We start from the raw sequence: 7,095 nt of genomic DNA, 5'->3' as shown, positions 1-7,095 counted from the left end.
TGCATTCTGAAGTGTAAGACACAAAGATAAATACAAGTGGGTAAGATTAAAAGAGCTTCTCTGTAGATCTCCAGCTCATTTACAGAAATGACATCCTGGGAATTTCCAAGCAAATGTCAGTGAGCCGCAGAGTTATGAAATCCACAATAAAGCAACTTCATCTCTGAAGATACTATTTTGTTAATTAAATATGACAGAAATCATTCATTTCTCTTTTGTTTATACAGCTCGTGCCCATGTGACCACAGGTAAAAATACGAGGGGACTCCCTTGGGTCCGTCTTAGAGCATCCTGTTACTCGATCTGTTTAGAAACATCCAAACCTCTGCAGCCTCCTCTCTTCCTGGGCCCCTGGGCTTTGTGGTATCTCCCAGCGGGTTGAAAAGAAACCACTGCAAACATTCATCAACAGGAAAGGCCCGAATATTTCTGAGATGCTTGTTGCCCCCTGAGTTTTAACACAATATTCTCCTCTGAACCCATGACACCCCGCAGCGAACAATGACAGATGGATTGGAAATTCAAGGAAAATCATCTCTAGAATATACTCCATCTGTATCTATTTAAGAGTTTAATGTTTGCTCTGCAACCAGAGGTCAATTAGCAACCAGTAAGATTAATCATTTTCAGAGGATCAAAGTTAATTACTCCCCCCCCCTTTCAATTTCACAGTCTGCAAGATTTCAACCTTTCACTTATATTGTTTTTATTACTCGTGTGGATTTTAGTTCATGTTTTTGTAACGCGGAGAAGCAAAGTTCGGTCATGGCTTATTGTTTACCAAGAGTGAGCTCCGCAGGGAGCAGGGTGATATACAGCAACAGGGGCGGCCAGACAAATTAAGGAGCCATGACAATGAAAAGCAGATGTGACTGCAGGGCAGTTAAATTACTTTATGGCTATTTGAAGAAAACAGCAAGACAATATAGCAAATGCTGGCTAATTGTTGAGGACACTCTGGTAATTGATTGAACACACAATGCTTTTTTAATGTACACACAATTAAGAACAGTTTTTGCCTTTCTCAGTGCTGGTCTAGCTTGTCTTTCATCCTTATAAATCCAGAATTTGTCATTTTCCTGTGATCCCTCGTCAGTTTTCCAACAGCTTAAAGCTGCTATTTATTTTCATGATCCGTTAATTGCTATTAAAATCAGAGAATTGGTGCTAAATGGAGGAGGACTCAGTATTATAGGATAAAGAGTATCAGGGCCAAGCAGGGGTTGCCACATGGCATATATTGAACATACCACCTGTCAGAAAATCCTGCATCATTAGAGGCTCACACATAAAAAAAACACACCTTCCTTCCAGACTGTCCAACCTGGTCAGCTGAGTGAATCCGCTCTTTTTGTTACTGGGATTAATTCCTGGCACCAGCCTTGGCCCAACTCCAGTTAAGAAACAAGAGCAGCTTCCATCCCACAGAGCAGCACTTTATCCCTTGTGGTGGGTCCAACTGGGCTGATCCTCTCATATTAAATGGATTAGCAGAGGCCTTGTTCTACTGTCAGGAGCTCGTGAAAAAAAACAGGGATTTAGCATGTTGGCTTTTTTTTTTTCTGACAAAATTTCAAACTGTAAAAGTAAATCATGCGATCATTGACAATAAATTGTCATGCCTGTTCACCCTCGGGTTTCTGAAATGAGAGAATTGTAAATTTTTGCACTCACTGTCAGGAACATGATTCGTAGCTGACTTCTCAGAGATTATCAGCCTTGTTTACGTGCTCGTAGTATCCGTGGGAAACTGTAGCATTAGCACCGCTTACAAGCTTTTTTTTTATTTCCCGTGGGAGACATCCATGACAAGAGCAGGTTAAGTTAGGACCTAAATGCTGCATGGCATGACCCGGATAGAAGAGATCATCTTACAGATATCTGGAAAAATCACATGAAGGGTGTAAGGTTCGCCACGACTATCAACTACACACCAAACTGCATTTATCTGCAAAAACTTTTAACCTGAACTCCCCTGCTCTCATTTGTTTGACCCCCTAAATCCATAAGTCATTTACTGCACTCTGGGGTTGCCCTGTATGAAGAATGCACTTCAAACACAGATAGTGTTAGATCTCATGCTTTGCCATCCAGAGTAGACGGATGGCAGGTGCTCCTCCCTGCCTGCGCTCTTGTATTAATCTCCTTCTGAAGACAGCCGACCCCTCACCCTCTCAGGCTTCCATACGGGCGCCACACTAATCACACTGTTTAATAGGAGGCCGTCTGCGTCCGAGCCCTCACACCACCGCAGATGTGTTGAGATCAGGCGGCTGGGCACAAACAGTCTTGACCCTGGATCAGCCTCCTGTCCCTGCACCCTGCACTGTTAAGATTGTGTGTCTGTTTCTGGCGTACAGTTTTTTCGTGGCTCTTTCTAATGATGTTTGCAGAAAGCCCACTCAAGTTAAGATTAATGTGATAGTCTCGCTTTTGGTCTTTAATTTCATTCACTGCTCCAAAGTTAATTAAAGCTGTTCTTCAAAGTCCTCCTCCACTCATAATGTGTTTTGTTTATTCTTCCTTCACTTGGATGTTTGAACTTCACTGTGCAGAATGATGTATGTGCAGAGTTTGAGTTTCCACATTCATGTGCTCAAAGAGGAAAGTTTCTCTGTGCTCAACTTAAATCTCAGTTTCAGATTTGTACACATGGGCATGATCTGTGACATCACAACTATGGCAGCCAATCGTGGCCACACGTACACAAGGGTGATGTGAAAACCTAAAACTACCTGAGCGTTTGTGATACTGAAAATGTAACTATGTTTACACCACTGCAGATGCAACTTTTATCCACTGTATTTAAGTGATTTTCAAAATTCCTCTAGTCAGAAAAACTAGTCTCTGATTGTACAGTGTGAACAAGAAGAGCAGAGCCTTTCTTAAGAAAAAAAGACAGAAAGAGAATGCAGAGAAGGCAGACGATGTTACACTAAAGTTTCTATTTGTTTGAAAAAACAATAAAAATGATCAATTAATTTATTTTGGAACCTGCAACCCTGATAAGGAATCCAATCTACATACCATACTTTTTGCACATAGATGTTTTTGTGATGCATATTTTGAAAGTCAAAGTGATGGCAATATTGCCAGGGACTGAAGGTTGTTTTCGGAGGAATGCTGTTGCTTTCCACAAAGTGAAACATTTGTGTACACTGTTAAATAAAGTTGGAATCATTTTGTTTTCAGACACATTCCTCTTTTTATTCCTATTTATACACATCAGGTTAATAGTCATTTAATTTTTTAACTGTGATATGTTTTGAAGACATAGATCAATAAAGTTTTCAGAAGATAACATTTATCTATCAAGAATAAATCACATTGGGGTGTCAGTTAACTCAGTTGGTGGAGCACCCGCCCCATGTACAAAGGTTTGGTGGTGGCCAAAGGTTCGAATCCGACCCGCTGCCCTTTGCTACATGTCATTCCACATCTCTGTCTCTCTCCACATTCCTGTCACTCTTCAGCTGTCTCTATAAAATAAAAACTTGAAAGATTTAAGAATAAATCACATTGTCACAATAATTTTATGAGAAGAGGTAAAAAAAAAATAAAATAACACTAAATTTAAAAAAATAAATAAATAAAATAACAATCTAAAAAAATTTATTTTATTCCAACTTTATGGGCAACAGTATGCTGTGGGTTAAAAAATGTAATCAATCCTTGATAATGCAACTACACATGTAACTACATATTTTTCAATGGGCTTATTATAGTTAGACCTACTATTTTTTTGTAATCTGATTACATAATCCCAATTACATGTAATCTGTTACTACCGAACTGTGGTCAGTCCTACGTGTGTCCTGTCAGGTCCTGACAGTCCTGGTCACATGATCTACAATGAGCCCCCTCTTGCTCAGCTGGACTCAACCCAGTATCATTTAGGCCTGTGTAGTCCATTCAGTGAGGCAGGACCAGCCCCCGATTGAGGCCACACTTAGTCACTGGCCTTTTCCCACAACCTCCAGGCACCTTGGAGGAAGTCATCCATGCATAACTGTGCTCCTTAATCAAAGGCTGAATGTTGAAGTTGTCCCGGAGGTTGGCTGCTGCGAGTGCGGCATTAGCAAAGCACATGCTCTCCTTTCACGGAGAAACAATGCTGCCCATTGTGTCCAGCCACAAGTGTCTATTTTGATTTAAAAAGAGGATCCCACAAGGAGATAGACAATGACGATGGAATACCTCTGACTACAGGAATAACACAATGGGACAGCAGACCACCAGGAAATTAACTTGTGTCTACATCATCCTCGGGATAAGAGACACTTCATCGCTTCAGTGCTACAAAAACAGAAACAGACTTCACCACAACTCATATTAAAGAAGTAAAGATACCCTCGGCTGCCTGAGCTGCAGAGTAATGCCCTCTGTAACTGTTTGACAGGTTGAACTTATCTTTGTTTTTAACTGATGTAACAAGCTCTACTGGGCCTCTTAGAGATGTCAAAATAAGAGCTTAGTATGATAAATGGATGAGACCATTGGAGCCCTGCTTTAACTCTGATAGCAGCATTAGACTAGTCATTAGCGAGAGACAGCCCGAGACACAAGGCATCCGTGCAGCTCAGATGAATGACATGAAATAAGTATTTTCTAATTGAAACCAATATATCTAGAGACTGGGTGTAGCAGTGAATAAACAGGAATAAACCAGATTTCTTGAACAAAAAGCTGAAATGTTGTTCCATCCCATCTCCTCCGGCCTCTTCTCTGCTTTAAAAATAGCAGTGACCCGTCTTTAAATAGGACATTGTTTTGTCTATTGTCTTTCCATCCCCCGTGCTGTCCTGATCACTGATGCTGAAGCATCGCAGTAAACATCCTCTGACCCTCCAAACCCACCACTCTGACCTCATGTTCATAATCCTCAGTTACACTACGCAGGCCACTGTGTTTGAGGAATGCATTAGAAATGTATTATTAAGAGGTGAGCATATATAGAATTTGTGTTTTGTTGACAGGGTTAAAAAAATAAAGAAAGAATGGGGACATAAATCGCAACTTACCCACCAAATTTTGATGATTCACATCAATGCACAGCCATTTTGATTGAGTTAGATTCAACTGGATCAATAAGTATGTTTTCATTCATCTGTTTGTCTATGCATTTTCAATTTACTCATGAGAAATACAGCAAATACAGAAAAATGGAAGTCTAACGGAATAAGATCATCATACATCACAAACTGGAGAGACAATCACCACTTTGATTGGAATGATCTTTTTCGACCAACGTTTCCTCTCATAAAACCATTTTCCTTTAATTTGTTGAGATGTTAAAGGAAAATGTACCAGCTTTCAAAGCAGGAAATAAAAGCTGCAAAACATGGTTTTTCCTTTCAACATGATTAGACTCAGCATCAGACTGTTTAAGAGGAGGCCTTTAAAAGGACGTTTAGGGGCTCAGAACAGGGGGTGTGCTGGAGTGGTGGTTCCCCATTCTTCCCATTACCCGACTTGCCATTTTCATTGGAATGAAGGCCATCTATCAGGAGCCCCTATAGGTCCTTTCAGAGCTGAATAAAAGGATCACTGTGAACAGACCTGTCTGTGGCTTGCTCAGACATCGGAGACAACAGATGTGTTAAACATAGCCAGCTCCCTCACAAAAAACCCAGAAAGTTGGAGCTGCATGCTCTCTAACGGAGAGGCAGCTTTATGTTAATTGCTCAATGGAGTCGGTCAAAGCTTCTGCATGCTTTCAGTGAGCACGTTCAAGGAGGAATCCCACATCATAAAGATGACTTTACTTCCCTCCACTTTCAAGAAAGGAAAAGCTGCAAAGAAAAGGCCATAAAACTGTTACAAGACCTCTAACCAAACTGCATCTTTACATCCCACAAAAACCCCACAGAGATACTTGATGTGAGTGTAAAACAGGAGGTTGTTTGGGTGGATGGATTCAAGATTTATTTAAGTACATAGGTATTATCAGCAAAAGGTAATTCACAAATCCAAAGTAAAAGAGAGTGTTAACATTATTCCTAACTATATTATTATAATAACTATGTTTTTACCTGATAAACATGGAGTTTGAACTGTTTTTTATATGAATTAGTTTTACTTTAAACACACGTTAATAGAAACATACTCTGTGAGATGAAGATGTGGTGTTTGCGTTGCGTTGTGTCTTAATATACAAAATAACTCAAATCAAATAGTGTAGATGAATGTAGTGGAGTAAAAAGTACTAATGAAAGTAGTACTAAATAGAAATCCTCAAATAAAGTACCTTAAAGTACCTTAAATTTGAACAGAGTGAGTAAGATGTCATTTTATTATGTTAAATTAACTGTTTTAATAAAAATAAAAAATATATATAAATGTCAGGATCGATTCTGGTCCTGGGTTTATTTAGTATTAGATTGGAACCAAATGCATTTATATGTGTTTCGTGTGCTTTGTTTTGGTTCAGTGTTTCTTGGCTGCAGACAACCATATAAAGCATTTCTTTTCGTATGATAGTAAACTGTTGGAGCCTGCTGCTGTTTGCTGGGCCCACGCTTATCTCCTGTATCCCTGTGGGAATCAGGATTATCCAGGGAGATCAGAGCTTTTTGTCAGAGCACAAATCTACCCAGTCGATTTCACATCAAGTAAAATGTACATAAACATTTAACAGCATGGAGTGCAGTTCATATAAAAACAAATTTGAATATTTTTATATTTTATATATATGTTTTTAATTGCACCCAAACCTAGAGAGCTTTATTTCAACTTCTGCACCCTTGTATTCCTCTGTGACACTGAAGGAGGAGGAGCAAAGGTCCCTGCATCAAACCCTGGAAACTAAACAATGGGAGCTTGGCGTGGACAGCCCGAGGCGAAGCCATCTGCCACAGAGAGTGTGGAGTGCCTTTGTCAGCTATTGTGGAATGCAGAGGCAGATTGATGAGGGCCGGGTGATTCCTTTAGGGCCTGGCAAGGCAGCAGGCAGAGCTGCAAGCCCGAATAGACACCACAGGGAACTCCCTCTCCTTCTGTCTCCACATTCAGCAGTCACGTGACGGAGCAGCCCGACACTACAGCTTGGGAAAATGAAAAGAGAAAGTGTTTGGGAAGCTGATGTAATGTTCCAGG

The sequence above is a fragment of the Larimichthys crocea genome, chromosome XII (genome assembly GCF_000972845.2).
Source record: "Larimichthys crocea isolate SSNF chromosome XII, L_crocea_2.0, whole genome shotgun sequence".
NCBI lineage: Eukaryota > Metazoa > Chordata > Actinopteri > Sciaenidae > Larimichthys > Larimichthys crocea.
This window is presented reverse-complemented; position numbering follows the sequence as displayed.